This window comes from Mus caroli, chromosome 4 (genome assembly GCF_900094665.2).
Source record: "Mus caroli chromosome 4, CAROLI_EIJ_v1.1, whole genome shotgun sequence".
Taxonomy (NCBI): domain Eukaryota; kingdom Metazoa; phylum Chordata; class Mammalia; order Rodentia; family Muridae; genus Mus; species Mus caroli.
Genome location: NC_034573.1, coordinates 139,383,423 through 139,399,666, shown reverse-complemented (window position 1 = coordinate 139,399,666; position 16,244 = coordinate 139,383,423). Strand labels below are relative to the sequence as shown.

Here is a 16,244-nt window from a genome sequence, read left to right as displayed (position 1 = left end):
TATCAGGAACTTAGGGAGTTTGAGGCCAGCCAGAGAGAGCTCAAAGACTGTCTCAAAGCCATTACATTGGAAGATGGACACACGCAATGTGAAACAGCAAGTCATTTTACCCAAGGGACTGGAGCAGCTGCGGATTTTAGTGTCCACAGATGGCTCTAAGGATGCTAGGCACAACTGTACTACATCAGAGCCAGGAATCAAGGCCAAGAGAAGCTGTTGGATGGGCACATTACTGTAGCCAACCACGCCCTGCTCTACATACCTCTGGGCCTTTGCGTCTGCTGTTTCCTCAGTCAGAAACATTCTTCCTCCCCTTCCCGACTCCTGACACCCATCCCTACTGACTGCTGCTGCTGTGTCACAGTGTGTCTACACATCTGCCTGGACCTCTTCACTCAGGTTGCGGAGCCCAAAGTGTGGCTGAGGGCAAGCAGAAGGTGATTAAGGGACAGTCCACAGCCCTGTGCTGCCCTGTTCTCAGAAATGCATTCTAAAGGACCCACACCTCTCATTAAATATAATATTCCTCATATCAGAAAACCTTTACCTTCCTGCATTTCCTCTCTCTCTTATAAGACTGTTTTGTTTTGTTTTGTTTTTTCGAGACAGGGTTTCTCTGTGTAGCCCTGGCTGTCCTGGAACTCACTTTGTAGACCAGGCTGGCCTCGAACTCAGAAATCCGCCTGCCTCTGCCTCCCGAGTGCTGGGATTAAAGGTGAGCGCCACCACGCCCGGCCTCTTATAAGATTTTTATGCGTTTTGCCTGCATGTATATTTATGTACCATGGGGCATCAGGTCCCTTAGAAGTGGAGTTACAAACAGTTGTGAGCCGCCATTCGGATGCTGGAAATTGACCTGGGTCCTCTAAAAGGGTAGCCAGTGCCCTTACCCTAAGGAGCCATCACTTCAGCCCCTTTTTTAAAAATTATTTATTTATTTATTTTATGCATGAGTACACCACCCCTGCTCTCTTCAAACACACCAGAAGAGGGCATCAGATCTCATTACAGGTGGTTGTGAGCCACCATGTGATTGCTGGGAATTAAACTCAGGGCATCTGGAAGAGCAGTCGGTGCTCTTAACCACTGAGCCATCTCTCCAGCCCCACATTTTTTTTTTTTAAAGACAGGGTCTCACTATGTACCCGCCTGGAACTCACTGTGTAGACCAGGCTATCCTTAAACTCAGAGATTCAATTGCCTCTGTCTCACAGTTTTTTGTTTGTTTATTTTATAGACATGCTCTCATGTAGCCCAGGTTGGCCTGGAACTTACTACACAGCTGACAGCTGAGACTGTTAGCATCCAGGGCAGAAGCCTAGTCTAGAACAATGCCTCCTTAATTTTTAATTTTTAAAATTAAAACAAAACAAAACATAATGACTAAAGTTTTTTTGGGGTAGGGGTTCAAGACAGAGTTTTGCTGTGTAGCCCTGGTTGTCCTGAAACTTAATCTATAGACCAGGCTGTTCTCAAACTCAGAGATCCGCCTTCCTCTGCCTCCTGAGTACTGGGATTAAAAGCATGCACTACCACGCCCAATGAATTAACTCATTATGAATGTGTGATATACGGATATAACACACCTGTGTGGAGGTCAGAGGACAACTTTGTAGCATTGATTTTCTCCTTGTATTTCCATGTGGGCTCCAGGGATGAACTTCAGCCCACAGGCTTACACCTATTGGGCCAACTTACTGGCCCCTATTTTTTTTTCCAATTAAACACAGTCTTGCTAGGTAGCCCACCCTGGTCTCAAAATCACGGTCCCTTTGCCCCCCAAGTGCTGGGATGATAGATGCCAACCACAATGCAGGATCAATTTTTTAAATTCAATCTTTTTATTTATTTGTGGGTCAGGAGCTTGCTATGTCACTTAGGCTGCTCTTAAACCTAAATTTACCTGATTCTCCTGCCTCAGCCTTCTGAATAGCTAGGACTACAGACATAGGACATCACAATAGCTCCTCCTGTGTGTGTGTGTGTGTGTGTGTGTGTGTGTGTGTATGTGTGTGTACATGTGTGTACATGTGTGTATATATTTATAGTTCTATAATCAGATACCTGTTTAATGCTGGTTGGCCCAACTGACTGAACTGTCTGTCCCCTTGGGTGACACAAGCAAGCAGCAAGCAAGCCTCGGTGTGGTGTGTCAGCAGGGGACAGAGCACACAGCTAGAGGGCGTTGAGCTATGCAAGCATCTGTCTTAGGCTCCTTAGCTCTGACCAAGAACCAGTGAGGTTTCATTTGTGCGCAGGAGCAGACTGCAATGAAGGGGAGAAAGACATAGGTCCTTTTTACGCCTCCCCAGAGAACAGCTGGCACACTGAAACCTGGCCAAGTCAGGGTCTAAGACTGTAAGTCAGGAACCAACTCGCCTACAGGATCCGGCTTCGGATCTTCCTCTAATCTAATCTGTCAAATCCCAGAGGGGTGGGTAATGCAGAGTCTGGGGACTTGGTCTATTTTTAAGTGAGTTCCTCCGCTCTTGAGAGAGTGCAAGCACCTCTCGAATCCCAACCCAAAAGGTCTTCTACCAAGGCTGGGTCCTGGCAGGAAGTGTCCTAAGCAAGGACATTAGAAGGAAGCCTCTGCCCCAGGAGTGGACAGCATAAGGCCCTTTCTTCTGTGACCTACGAACCCCACAGCTGCCCTAGGCCCCCGCTCCCTGAAGGAAACTGCTGTTTTACTTTCTCGTATGTCAGTTTCAGGCCCACTCATCTCAAGGAAGAAGCCTATCCAGGAAGTTCTCAGAGCTCGGATCTCCTCCACAGAGCTCGAGTCTCCCCCTCAGGAGGAGGCCAGGGTGGAAATGTGAACCACTGGAGCGCCATTGACTCCACTCCACAGCTGCATCAACTCCTTGTGACCACAGTTAGCCATTCTAGTGAAACTGAGAAAGATAAAATTGTCCTCTAGGGGAAGGAGGAAGCTGAGGCAGTGGCATGCACTTGTTAGGGCAAGGCCATTCCAGTTTCCTCACGAACTGCATATGGCCTCTGCACTGAGCCACAGACCTGCTCAGTGCCCTTCACTATCATGGGCCAAAGCTGTCTCAAAAGCAGGCCTGGCAGGGTCTCCCAGACCATCCCCGCACAGCCTACTGCCTCAGAATCATTTCCTGGCTCAGTGGTGAAGTGTACTGGCTGATCTTCCAAAAGATCTGGATTCAATACTCAGAACTCACATGGCAGCTCACCTCCATCTCTAACTCCAATTTAGGGATCTGATGCCCTCTTCTGGCCTCTGTGGGCACCAGACATGCACGTGGTACATAGACATACAAAAGTATAGATAGATAGACAGACAGACAGACAGACAGACAGAATCCTCTCTCGCCACAGGTCTTCTGCCTCAGCCTCCCAAGCCACCTGCAGGAGCTAGGGAGCCTCAAGCCTTCTATCATGGAGGACTAGATATCAACAGCATGGCCTACAGTATGAGGATTCATTAATCTCACTTATGTCCCTAGAGGTAGTAGGCTCAGCCTGTGAGCAATCCCATTTCTTTGTCCAGCTTTGGGATCATAATTCTGGATTGTTATACTGAGCTCAGAACTCCAGGAGTGGCCTCCTGGGCTGAACTCCTAGAGACCACTCTGGAGAAAGCTGTAGGGTGACTGTCCCTTTCTACTCTAATCTCAGCACACTGGAATGTGGGAAGTTGTGCAAAGACACGGGTGTCTGTTAAGTTACAGTGTGCCTAGTAACTCTGTGGGTAACAGCTTCTGCTGTGCCCCAACCAGCAACCTTTCCTTTCCTCCGTCTCCAGCTACCTCGGAACAGGACAGAATCCAAGGAAGGAGGAACCCTCCCCTTCAAGAGCTGCTGCAGGTCTCACTTCCTTCCTCCCAGCTGCCTGACAGCAGAGATGACCTCAGGATCTGCAGGTGTTTGTTCCATTAACTGGGGAAACGGCATCAAGAGGAACACTGAAGAGGGTCACGAGGCCTCGTCCACTCTGAACGCATGGGCAGTGCTGGCTGTGCCTCTGGTGAGGGCCGATCAGACAGTGCATGCTCCAAGGAGCTAGCTCACGCCATGGGAATGGGTGTGTAAGCGGGGTTTACAGCCAGGGATTCCAAAGATAACCAAGCTCAGGAAAGTGGTCAGAAGAAACAATGGGGACTGGTATGACTCTTCCATGGAACTGTGCCCACTGCCAACAAGCGTAGGTATATATATACTCAGAACGAGGCATGCACCCTGGAAATGCAACCCAGGAGCTAAATCCACACCACCCACATGTAAGGACAATCCTTCACTCCCCAAACCACCAAGCCTCAGAAAGGGAGCGGAAGTTCCTGGCAGAACTGGTGTGTGAGTGTCCTGCTGGCAAATATTCCTGGTTTTAAATTAAAATGACTCACCAAAGACTGTCACTTTTCACAATAAAAGCCTTAAGCCTTTAGACGCCTATGTCTACAGAAAGCCATCAGGACCTGCCCTCCTGTGAGATGGCTCAGCAGTGAAGAGCAATGGCTGCTCCTGTAGATTCCCGGCATCCAGAGAAGCAGCTCAAAACTATCATTTTCTCCAGTTCTAGAAGAACCGACGCCTTGCTCTGGCCTTTTTGGGGCACCAGGCACACACATGGTGCACGTGTATGCGTATACACGGGGGAAAATACTCATACGCATAGAATAAAATAAGTAAATCTTAAAAAAAAAATAAAAAAGACAAAGGAATATGAGTGGACCCGCAGGTCCAGGGCATGCCTGACATTCTCCACTGCTGTACTGAGGCCTCAGAAGTCTCTGCTCTGCAGGGACCAAGGAGTAACGGTGACTGGCTACTACCCAAAGTGCAGGGAGAGTGCACAGCCCAAGGGCTCTATGGAGGTGGTGGCAGCACCTCCCCAGGGGGAAGAACTCCAGCTCCACATTAGCTGTTCACCCCATCAAGGTCTGTCCAAAGCTCCTACAGGCTACTCTGAAAAGGAAGCTGAATGGGGGTGCAGGGGGTGCCTCACAGCTAGATGCTTGCCTGAAAGCCCCACAATGCCCTCCTAAAAATCACCAGCACCCCATCTTCCTGCACCCCCAGTGTCTGGCCAGAGGAAGGCCATGTTCCTAAGGCTGCAAGCACTGTCACGGACATTAACAGATAGGATGAGGGGCCCCTCTTTCTCCATCTAGAAGGCCAGAAAGCACCCAGTTAGGAAAGGGTTCCCATGGCCTTGCCACAGCTGACCTTTGCTGTCCCCATCTTTAATAGCTGCCTTCGTAAACAAAATGGCATCAATCAGGGACAGATTTATTAGACCTCATCAGCTATAAATATCCAATTACCCCCGCAGTACTCTACCTTCATGTGTTTGCATCAGCAGCCTCACATACACACACCAGACAGGTAACAAGTGAAAGAGCATTGAAGTGTTTGTCATCTGGTAGAAACTAAAAGCAGCTCTTATTTCACAGCCCCACAGTGGTAGCCGGGATGGGTCTCTGGGAAGCTGGACTGCTTAGAGCAGCAGACTATGAGACCTAGGTATGGGCAGGGCTAAACTATCACCATGGAAACAAGTCCACTATTAGCCTCATGATTTGGCAGGAAGAACAGGGGTGGGACCACACAGTGAGAGGTGTTTGATCCACGAGGGACCCCGATCTCCACAGGAAACCCCGCTGGCGGAGCCCAAGGTTGCAGAATAACAGGCGGTAAGCTCATTTGCTTGTTCAGTTCAGGGATAAGGACCATGGGATTCCAGCGGCAGGAAATGTATGGTTGGACACTTAGGTGACTTGCAGGTCTGAGAAAAGCCTAATTGGAGCCTGTCTCAAAGCCTCCTGCACAGCTCCCCACACAGGAGAGGAGGCAGAAGTGGGTCACGTTTTTCCAGGCTGCGACTGGATCACCGCAGGCTCCAACCTCACTTGAAGAAGTGCGGGTGCACTGAGTGACCTGGTGTCCTTGCTGCGCCCACCATCTGATAGATTCTGCCCCAGCATAGCCTGGAGGATCAGGCTATGCCCATTAACCCATGAGCACCACGCATCGACATGGACATCTTTGCCACAGTGCCCTGCCATCTTCCTCTCCCTCCAGATGTGAGAAGTCGCCTCTGTTAGCCCTTTGCTCTCTCGACCCTGCCACCCTGCCGGGGAGGAGGGGACACTGTGTGCTTTCCCACAACCTGTTGGGCCTCCCTGACCTTGGTCTCTGAGGAGATGGACAGGCCTAGCACTGGGCAGATTTGGGGAAGAAAAATCTGGCCCCCACCCCATTCTGCACATATTGATCTGCAGCAGGGGTACCACATGCACAAGTTGCTTGAGGAACTCTGTGGGCACAGCAGACGGCCCCCCAGCCCACCCACCACTGTGGGCCTGTTTTTAAAGCTGGCAGCAGAGAAACCTGTCTGGTAGGAAGAGAATCCCGGAAAATCAAGGCAGCGCATTTGTTACTTAAACACACCAGGTGGCTGGGCATGGTGACACATACCTGTAATCTTAGCACTTGAAAGGCAGAGGTAGGTGGATTTCTGAGTTTGTGGCCAGCCTAGCCTTCACAGTGAGTTCCAGGCCAACCAGAGCTACATAGTGAGTGAGACTCAGCCACAAAAAAAACAACAAAAACAAACAAACAAACAAAAAAACTATGCCTCAAAACAACACACCAAAAAACAAAAACAAACAAACAAAAAACCAAAAAGGCACCAGGTTGATGGAAAAAGCCCTTCGGTGAGAGGAAGCCTCAGGCAGCAGACAAAGCAACCCTCTAAAGGGAAGCAGGTTCCTTCTTTCCTGACAGTGTCACGTAGCTCAGGTTGGCCATAACTAGCTCTGTAGCCAAGATGGCCTTAAACTCTTGATCTTCCTGCCTTAGCCTCAGGAGCGCTGGGATCACAGAAACACACCAGCATGCCCAGCATGGGAACAAGTTCTTCCTAACCTAACCGCAGCTTCCAAGGCACTCCTTGTGGCCAGCAAAGCCCACACTAAGTGCAGCATTTGCTGCCTGACACAGAAAAAGGCTCTAGGCTATTAGCTCTTCCCTTTGCTCTTCTTAGCAGTGACACGACACCAGGGCTGCCGTGCACATCTGAAAACTCTATTCAGAGTCTGTTCCCAGGAGATCCAGACACTCCCGTGAACACAGTTTTGACTCATGTGACTCCATGAGACAGTCAGCCTCTTAGGGATATTTCTGCTCTACCTACCACAGTAGTCCTGGTGCCCACAAGCTAGATAAACCTGCATTGCTGGCCTTTACTCTCAATCCCCCCAACTCTTCACTAACTGAATGACTCGCTAGAAAAAAGAAGGACACATGGGAGACAACCACTTCTTCATCTCTGGTCTTTGCCTAAATGACCAACTTCCTCAGCTCCACATGTGACCCTGACATCAACACCCTTCCATCATGGGTGTCATACAGTTTACACACCTGCTAACAGATGGCTCATACAGGACACAACTATAGAAAACAGGCCTGCCTGGTGGTGGTGGTGGTGGTGGTGGTGGTGGTGGTGATGCACACCTTTAATCCCAGCACTTGGGAGGAAGAGACAGGCAGATTTCTGAGTTCAAGGCCAGCCTGGTCTACAGAGTGAGTTCCAGGACAGCCAGGAATACACAGAGAAACCTTGTCTTGAAAAACAAAACAAACAGATTCATTCATGACCCCTGAATCCTTCATATACTTCAAAAGGAAGACATTTTAGTCCAGTTACAGTGACCACAAGGTAGACTTCTCTCTAGGGACACTGTCTTCCCGTCTGTGGGGGACCAGAGCATAATGGGCTTTGAATAAGTGAGTATGTCAGCAGCTGGTGCCCAGTCCTCTCTCATAAACCTAGTTTAAGCCCAGGCAGCATTATCTCTATTTACCATTAGGAAAAGAAAATGAGGTAAAGGAAGGCTAATTAGCCCTAATTAGGTCAGAAAAGATGAGGAAAGGACCTAGGACTAAAACCTTTGCCACAGCCAGGGAGTCAGCTCTTTGTCCCTGACAAGCTGAACCCCAAACAAGGTCGCTAACCTTGTTAGGCCTCGGTTTCTGGTTACATAAGTGGCAATAACTCCATGCATCTTCAAAAGTCTGATGAAGGTCAGATGAGACAATGAACACAGAGTGTCTCTCACTGTCTGAACGAGCACACACCACCTTCATAATAAGGAGCCCTGCTATGTGAGCAAGAGGCTGCTCCCACTCTGGGCTTAGTCCTTAGGGGAGCACAGATGACATGTGACTAATTGTTGTTTCAGACCCTGAGTGGGACTTATAAAAAGAGACCAATTTGATCCCTGCTAAGTCCTTTGGTCTCTCCAAGTTGGCGGACATGGTCGACATGCACCATTAATGGACAATGGCATGCCTGAGGGAGCATGGGAGCTGCCACTGCATCAGGCCAAGGCAGCACTGGTACCCAGTGAGCTGCGCCTCTGCCCAACCTTCTCTGCTAAGTTTCCAATTCTGCTCCATGCAGAGCAAAGAAAACCTGTTCTTTCTAGACATCACTGTGTTCTTATCAAGTGACCAGACAGCAGGTGCTCAGAGGTGACAATGTGCCTGGCTCTCCAAAGCAGGCATGCTGATACTTGGAAAGAGTCTAGAAGAGAAGAGAAATCAGGAAAGCTACCTATTCAACCATGATATATCAGAAGCTCAGGCCTAGGAGTGTAGCTCAAGGCTAAAGTGCTTGCCTAATATGTGCAAGACCCTGGGTTTGAGTCCAGTACTACAAAAATAATAACAATAATAATAATAATAAGGAAGGGGAGTAGGAAAGAGGACAGAGGGAAGGGGGTGGGAGGGAGGTCTAATTTACATAGCTTGAAACAGAGTCTGTGAGACACCCCCTTGCTGGAGAGCAAGGAGCTAAGGGCTCACCCAGCATCTTAGCACTAGATAATGCTTGCTGATTTACAGACTCCAGGAGGAAAAAAGCTCAGTTAAGTCTGCAGGTCTGGTCAACCTAGCCATCCATCGACTCCTGGATTTTCTGAGTGTTATCCAATCAGAACCTGGTGGCCTGCAAAGACCTCCCCAGAACTAACAGCTCCCACTCCGGCCAACTGTTCTTCCTGGCTTCCTGATCCTTCTCCTGGAATGCATTCTTCTGAAAACTCCAGGAAGAGCTCCCGGGCAGCAACTTCTCACTCTCCAGAATCCAAGAGAAAACCCAACTCCCGACCACGACCACGGATCCAGACCTGACTCTGCTCACCACACCCAGCCCCCATTACCTGCTGCCTACAGAGCTGCCCTTTTGGCTCTCAACGCCACCATTAAAAAGTCACCTCTCAGAACAGGCTGGACCCGCGCCCTCACCCTGTCTCACAGCTAGTTCCATTCCCAACACCCTACATGCATCTGTTCATTAACTCACTTTTTAGTGTTAGTCTTCATTGCTAGATGCAGGACCCTGGGCCTCAGGGATCTTAAGGATGCTCTCTGTCGCTGAGTTATAAAGCTGACCTACAGAAATGCTCAATAAAGGAAGAGAGAAGTGTGCCTGGCCACTAGTTGAGTAGCACTCGCTGCCTTGCATATCTGAGCTCCTAAGTTTAGTATCCAAGAAAATTAACTAATTAAATCTTAAAACTAAACTCCATTAGATAATGAATCTTGGCTACATCTGCAACACAATAATAACTGGTGTCTGGTATCGGCTTACTGATCTGATTGATTGATTGAGTCAGGGCCTCAATTATATGGCCCTGGTTTGTCTGGAACTCATTGTGTAGCCCAGGCTCAAATTCCGAGATCCTCCTGCCTCTGTTTCCCAAATCCTGGGATCAAGGGTGTGCGCCATCACGCCCAGCTTCAATTAAACAATTATTTACTGAGTATCTGAATTGAACTCTAATAACTGACAAAGACAAAGCTCTCTGCCCTTAAAGAGCTTAAGTTCTGGCAGGGAGGAAGAGATGGGGAGAGAGAGGAAGAACAATGAGATAACTGGGCCGATGAGCTAGCTCAGTGGGTGAAGCACTCGCCTGCTAACCTGAGTTCAATCCCAGAACCCACGTGGCAGAGGAGGAAGAGAACCAATTTCTGAGCGTTGTACACACACATTCCGTATTTCTCTCTTTCCCCTCCCTCTTTCTATTTTCCTTTTCACGTATGTGGTGTGCATATATGTGCATGCTTTGCACATATGAAGGGTTACATGTGTGCACACAGGCATGTGTAGCCCAAAGCTAATATCTGGAACTATCTTTGATTGTTCTTCTACCTCCCTCATTGAGTCAGGGTCTCTCAATCAAGCTCAGAGCCTCCTCATGGCTCTTGCTAGCCAGCTTACCCTAGGGTCTCCTGTCTGTCTTCTGAGTCTGGAATTACTATCAGGCCAGCACACCCACCCAACATTTATTTGGGTTCTGGGGATCTGAACTCCAGGCCTTACTGTTGTTGCCTGGCAAACACTTTACCCCTGAGCCATTTTCCCAGCCCTAACCTTTTAAAAAGTGAGATAATAGCTGGCAGTTCAGTGAAGCACTTACTAAGCGCAAGGCGCCATTCTGAGCACTGAATAGGTATTACTTAATTTAATCCACTCAACAACGCTGAGGGAAATGGGGAAGCTTAGACAGGGCCCAGCTAAGGACTTTCTGAAGCTCACGTAGCCTATGGTGGCAGAACCGAGATCCAAGCCCAGAGTTTGAGATAAAGTCCAGGCTCTAATTAAGAGCAACACTTCATATTTGCTGAGTGTTAAATAACTACACGGTCAGCACGCTCGGCAGCTGTTCTCTGGGGGCAGGGCTGGACAGAGAACAGTCCCATCTAAGAAGAGCTGCCCTGTCCAGTGAGCACAGTCACTGACGACCTGCTGAGTTTCCACTGGATCACTCTAAGAAAGGGGTCTACAAGGAGGCACAGTCTGACGAAAAAAGACACTGGCAGAGGTAGGACTGCCAGCCAGCCAGCCAACCTTTACACTTTGCGCAGGTCACTGACCTCAAACACCGCCAAAGACACAAGATGACTTCAGTGGAGACCCTGGCCTCAGACAGCTCAGACACACGCATATACAGAGCTGACATAGAGATCGTGACAGGCACTGAAGCAAAGGCACAACCTGCTAGGGGACTTCAAAAGAGTTAGCCAGCCCTAGGTCCTCACTGCCCACACAGGTGACCTCCAAAGGCCTCTCTGTTAGCACAGAATTAGAGCAGCAGAGAACCAAGTTTAATGCCATTTAATAGCCCAAGTTCATGGCCTACTCAGGTGTTCTCCAGCCTGTAAGCAAACACTCTAACTGTCTTATTTTCCTCCTCTTCTCCACTCATCCTTTAAAATTTTATTTTTTTATGACAGAGTCTCTCTATGTAGTTCATGGCTGGTCTGGACTCACTATGTAGACAGGCTGACCTTGAACTCACAGAAATCTGCCTGTGTCTGCCTCCCAAATGCTGGGATTAAGTGTAGGAGTGTATTTATCCCATTTTCTTAACCTTGAGGGTACTGGAACCAAACCCAGAGCCTCACACATTTTCTCTAACTGTGCTACATTCTTAGCCCCTTCAGCTTCTTCCTACAACAACACACAACAGAGGCAGGGCACTAATGCTTCCATGTAAATGATGCAGCCAGGCTTGGAAACGGAGCCCAGTGTGTCCTCTCTCCTCCACCTCTAACTGATTTACAAACACACAAGCTCTCCTCCATCAGAGGGGCTGGCCTATTCTGTGAGTACATTGCTGTAACATGGGGACTGTTTCCAGTTAAGCCATGAAACCTACCAGACTGAAAACTCACAGCCAGGAGTCTCATCTCATCTGTGTCTGAGTTCAACACAGTACCTGATTCACAACAGACCCTTGCTGCGCTCAACCTGAGCGAAGTCAGACGGAGATGCTCTCTACAGCAGACTTTCAGGGTGTTCCTCAGTGTGTTACTTCCCAGTTTCCTGCATCCAGTAACGGGAACACACTGGTTCTACTTCCTTCCTTCTATTACCATCTCTAGTCTAGCAAGCTCAGCGGTTGGTCGACAAGCATCTTTGCCTCCACCTCCAACGCCCCCTCCCCCACAACCCTGTCTCTTCATGGCTGACAGAACAATCATGTGTTCATTTATACTATTTTTCTTTTTTGAGACTGGGTTTCTCTATGTCACTTAGGCTGTCCTAGAACTTATTCTGTAGACCGGGCTGGCCTAAAACTCAGAGATCTGCCTGCTTCTGCCTCCCGAGTGCTGGGATTAAAGGCACGTGCCACCACCTTCCTGCTCAGAACAATCTTTTAAAACCTAGACCATGTGTTAATATCTTTCTGTTCAATTCACTCTAATGGCTTCTAACTGTTTTGGATAATATATCATACCCTACACAACATATTCTTCTCACTTAGACTCTTCCTTCCTTTCCCCTTTTCGAGAGGGTCATGATGACCTCTTGTTCCATCGATTCCTAGTGTTCTGGCCCCTTCATAGCAACTAATGGTTTCAGCCACTTATTTCTTTACTCATTTATTATCTGTGCTCTTTCCTTCCTTGGTTGCCATCTCCCAGAAGGCAAGGACTGTGTAAGCCCCAGAGCATGGAAGGCATGAACATCTCACAGAGGTAACTTCTGTCCGTCTGCATGGACCACACTAGCTCTACCAGGAAGCCATGAGTGACACACTGGCACTGAACAGTTGGCACCTTCATTTGTGATTCAAAGTCCTGCTTTGAATCCAAGGAAGTGCTGGCGTCTCCAGACACCTTCATGGCAGAAGAGATCAGTTATCTCATGGTTTCCAGCCAGGAACAAGAGCCTGGTGGTGGTAGGAGCGAGCCAGAAGCCAAGATTGCCAGAAGCCACTTGAGAAGTAAATCTCAAGACAAACTGACTTGCCTCCAGATCCCACAGCAACATATTCTGTGCCTCAGTTTACCCAGCAGTTATCTAGGCACACTTCTTTTGGATCTGTAAGTGACAGGAGACAGAATAATTAACAGCTAGAGCATAGTTAGATCCTCAGATAGAAAGTACTGCAAGCCGCACGTCTCATTATTCATAAAACTCTTGATCCCCTTGGGCCTTCCCACAAGCTAACCGACAGAGTTACTCCTCAGTCAAGTTCCATACACAGAAGCATGCAAAGGCTGCAGGGCCTCTGCAGGTAGAGTGTCCAGAGCTCCAGGCTCAAGAAAAAGGGAAGTGCAACCTTGATAGGGGTGGCAAAAAGGAGGGAATACGAGCAATTTGGAGGTCCGAGTGGTTAATCTGCAGGCTCACGTTCCCAAGTGCCCTGCGAAGGTGAGACATGTGTCTCTCACATGTACCTTCCAAAAACACCAAGGAGAGGTGGTATCGGGGGAGCGGACGATGCATTTAAACTAGAAAGGGAGGAAGGGCAGCTGGGCAGACAGACAGACCTTGGCAGCATCTAGGAAGGGAAACAAGGAGAGTCAGGATGCTGGGAAAGAGGTGCGGTAAGGTGAGGAAGAGACAGGGCAATGGGACCAGGAGGGTGGACAGACGATGACAAGCACGCGGGCCCAGAGGGGTGAGCAACTGGGACACCTGTGGAGGAGACCCCCAAGAGAAAGGGAGGAAGGCAGCAGGGTGGTCTGCGGCGGGAGGTAGCAGCGCCGGGTGTGGTGGGGACGACGGGTCCAGGCCCAGGGCGCCGCGCCAGCGGAGCCGGCCCGGTGGGTCTCTGCGGGGTCGAAGGTGCCTTCCGCGGCCCCTCCCCGGGAGACAAAGGGCCGGCGGCTCCCCCGCGTCCCGGCGCAGCGCCGGCCCCCATGCTGCGGTCGCCGCCCGGCCTCGCGCTTACCTGGGCCGCCCGAACGCGCGGCGCCGGGGGCTGCGGGTCCGGAGCGCGGCGGCCTGTTCCGGGGCGCGCTCAGCCGGAGAAGCAGCCGCGGCGGCGGCAGCAGCACCAGGAGCGGCCGCCTCAGCCTCCGCCTCTCCGTGAGTCACCGCGGCCGGGAGGGAGGGAGGCGCCAGGCTGCCGGAGGAGGGACCGGCAGAGGGGGCGGCATCAGGCTCCGCGCGCGCGGCGGAGGCGCGGCGCCGACCACGCCCCAGAGGGAGGTGCCCTGAGGGGCGGGGCCTGAAGGGGTGGAGCCCCTAGAGCGGGAAAGGAACAGGCATTGGTTAACACACCTTTGGGGCGGGCTGCTTGCTGGAGGGCGGAACCCTGAGCCTCACCACCAGAAGGACAACTCATTGGTCATCTCGGGCTGAGGGCGGGACCAGAGGCTCGTGGGCGGGGTCTCGCGGTGGGTGGGTAGGGGCTCTGTCTGTACTGAGAACCCAGGGGAGGAGCAGGCGAGGCTAGAGTGAGGGGTCATATAGGGTAGAATCTTCACTGAGGCTACTTGACCCAGAACCCCGGAAAGAATGAAATGGAAGAGGTTGCAGACTACTTAGTGGCGTGGGCGTGGTATCTTGGAACAGTTAGGTCTGCTCTTGAATTTGGGGCCTAGCCTGGGGTCTGTGAAGTCCAGAGTGCCCAGGGCCTCTGTGATTAAAATCTTTCTACTGGCAGTCTTGCTGTATCTGGAGAGGTTGAAAGGGGAAAATTGTTCATTTTCGGCAAATTGCTTTTAGTATTTGACATCCTTTTAAAGACACATGAATGCTTAAGAGTGATGTCATTTCCAATTTATTTTTGAAAAATTTATGTGTGTGTCTCCAAGTTTGTATGTGTGCCACATGTATGTCTAATGCCTTGGCACTGGATTCCCTGAAACGAATTACAGACAGTTGTGAGCAACCATGTGGGGCTGGGAACTGAACTCTGGTCCTCTACAGAAGCAGAAAGAGCTTTTAGCTGAGTATACTCTCTGCTAGTGTCCATGGGCACCTACCCATGGTATACATACAACAGGCATCCACACATAAAAATCAATTGAATAAATAAATTTAAAAGCTAAAAATGGTACTCATTCCGGTAGCATACATACTAAAATTGAAACAATACAGAGATCAGCATGGGCCCGGCACAAGGATGACACACAGATCTGTGAAGCATTCCATAGTAAAAATAAAATTTTAAATGACAAAAACTAAAACCTTAAAAATACAGTAAACTGTGTTTTTTGTTTTTGGGGGTTTTTTTGGTTTGGGTTTGTTTTTTTTGTTTTGTTTTTTGTTTTTGTTTTTTTTTTTTTTTTTTTTAGACAGGGTTTTTTTTTTTAGCCCTGGCTGTCCTGGAACTCACTCTGTAGACCTCCTGGAACTCACTTTGTAAACCAGGCTGGCCTCGAACTCAGAAATCCGCCTGCCTCTGCCTCCCGAGTGCTGGGATTAAAGGCGTGCGCCACCACGCCCGGCTTGTAAACTCTTGTGTGTGTTGTTATATGACTATGCCTGGGGAGAGCAAACGTCCACTCACCTCAGACAGGGAGCCAACTGCAGACCAAAACTCTACCAAAATCCAATTTGGTAAACCAATGAATTTTATTGGTTTGACTTATAGGAGTGTGGGTGAAGTTACAAGAACAGAAATGACTCAAAGATGGCTGTGTCACCAAAGTCCACCCTAGCATGAGTGACAATTCACAAAAGCTGGGAACCTGAAACACACTGCACAGTCTGTAGGCAGCACAGCAGGTTGGAAAATGTCCTTGCCCTGTAGCTTGGTTGGTCCATGCCTCTTCTAGGTAGTTCAGTTGGCTTTATTGCCTATATATGCTTGGAAAGGGAGGGGGCTAGTGAATCTGGTCAATTTCAGGAACTTCCTGAAGCCACTGAATTGTTTACCTCCTGAGCTTAGTAAGTTTAGCTGTAGGACGGAATGTTTTATCTTCCCTTAAAAAAATGCAGTCCCTTTGTCTTCCCTTTAACATCTGTGTTTAAAGGAGCTTCCTTCAAAGACAGAAGGTTTTCATCTTGGAGGGAACTGCTACACAACAGTTACATGTGTGCATGTTGTTTGACCTCCACATCTGTGTGGAAGTCAAAAGTCAAAGTCTGGTATCTTCTGGTTTTCTTTTTGCCTTATTCTATTTTTTTGTTTTTGTTTGTTTGTGTGTGGGTTTTTTTTTTTTTTTGAGTAAGTTAGTTTCTCTCATTGGTCCTGAAGCTGAGGAACACTTCGTGGGTTTTCTATTTCTTTTAATGATTTATTTATCATATGTATTGGTGTCTTGCCTTCATGTGTGAGGGTGTTGGACCCCCTGGAACTGGAGTTACAGACAGTTGTGAGCTGCCACGTGAGTGCTGGGAACTGGTCCTCTGAAAGAGCAGCTGGTGTTCTTAACCACTGAGCCATCTCTCCAGCCTCTAGATAAGTTCTCTCATCAAGCAGCAGCCTGCATAGCAAGCACCTTGTGACACTTTGCTAGCCAGAAGG

At 49.2% G+C, this 16,244-nt stretch overlaps 1 protein-coding gene and 1 non-coding gene across 2 annotated transcripts in view; one reads left to right on the top strand and one right to left on the bottom strand.

Annotated features, from left to right (window-relative positions):
• The window catches only part of Ctnnbip1 (catenin beta interacting protein 1), a 48,389-nt gene extending 34,522 nt beyond the window's left edge, over window positions 1–13,867 (bottom strand). The window contains exon 1 of the mRNA XM_021160546.2: window positions 13,719–13,867. The gene's annotated coding sequence lies outside the window, so the exon portion shown is untranslated. The remainder of the gene's footprint in view (window positions 1–13,718) is intronic.
• A 961-nt stretch (window positions 13,868–14,828) lies between these two features.
• On the top strand, window positions 14,829–14,932 carry LOC115030916. Its single transcript, XR_003836517.1, has one exon. It is a non-coding gene; the product is annotated as a U6 spliceosomal RNA (small nuclear RNA).
• Window positions 14,933–16,244: the final 1,312 nt, after the last annotated feature.